A 786-nucleotide genomic window follows, 5' to 3' on the forward strand; every position below is an offset into this window, starting at 1 on the left:
TTTTTGGGGGGGTTGGGGTGGCTTTGGGTGGAGGATAGAAAGAAAGGACGGGAGGCAACCATGCGTAGATGCTTCTCGACCCTGTCTCAGAGGGACGGTTGGTAGCGACTATTAGATCTTTGCGCCGGGTTAGGACGAGCCAATAACTGAAGAAGAGCGTTCGGTCTGTTTTGAGCAAAGATACTGACCTTACCTTATCTTCCTGTGATACGGACTCCAAGTTCTTATGGCGAGCACGAGGAGATTTATCATGTATTCGGATGATTGGAATAGAAACAAAGCACGTGCTGAGTCCTCGTGATCAGAGATAATCAAACCGTCCCCGACAACGATAAACGTAAGCATGAGACTTTTTTGTAGTACGGTGAACCGGATGGCCGCGACGATGGAATGCAGGACGGAGGACCTTGAGTATCTCTCTAGGGAGGAATGAGGACTTATAAGACTATTCTTAGCCTGTTATTCGAAATCTTTCCTCGGAATGGATGATGAATGGAAGCGGATTGGATTGACGTATAGAAACTACAACTACGAGATTTGATCCTTTCTCTTGGAATCTCGACTAGACTAGGGAGATATAAAGGTAACGTTGACGCTACGAAAAAGAAAGTCATTGCATAAGTAATGAATGAGATAATTTCTTATTAGAAGCCTATTTGACTAGACGGGTCTCTCCTTTGGGGGGTTCCCGCGGCATCTTGCTCACGGCTTGCCAAAAAGCATTTAATATTGAGAATGTTGGATGTATTACACACTTGGTGGAATTGCGTAAGTAATAAGGCTTTT

This window comes from Lycium ferocissimum, chromosome 10, assembly GCF_029784015.1.
Source record: "Lycium ferocissimum isolate CSIRO_LF1 chromosome 10, AGI_CSIRO_Lferr_CH_V1, whole genome shotgun sequence".
NCBI classification, from domain to species: Eukaryota; Viridiplantae; Streptophyta; class Magnoliopsida; order Solanales; family Solanaceae; genus Lycium; species Lycium ferocissimum.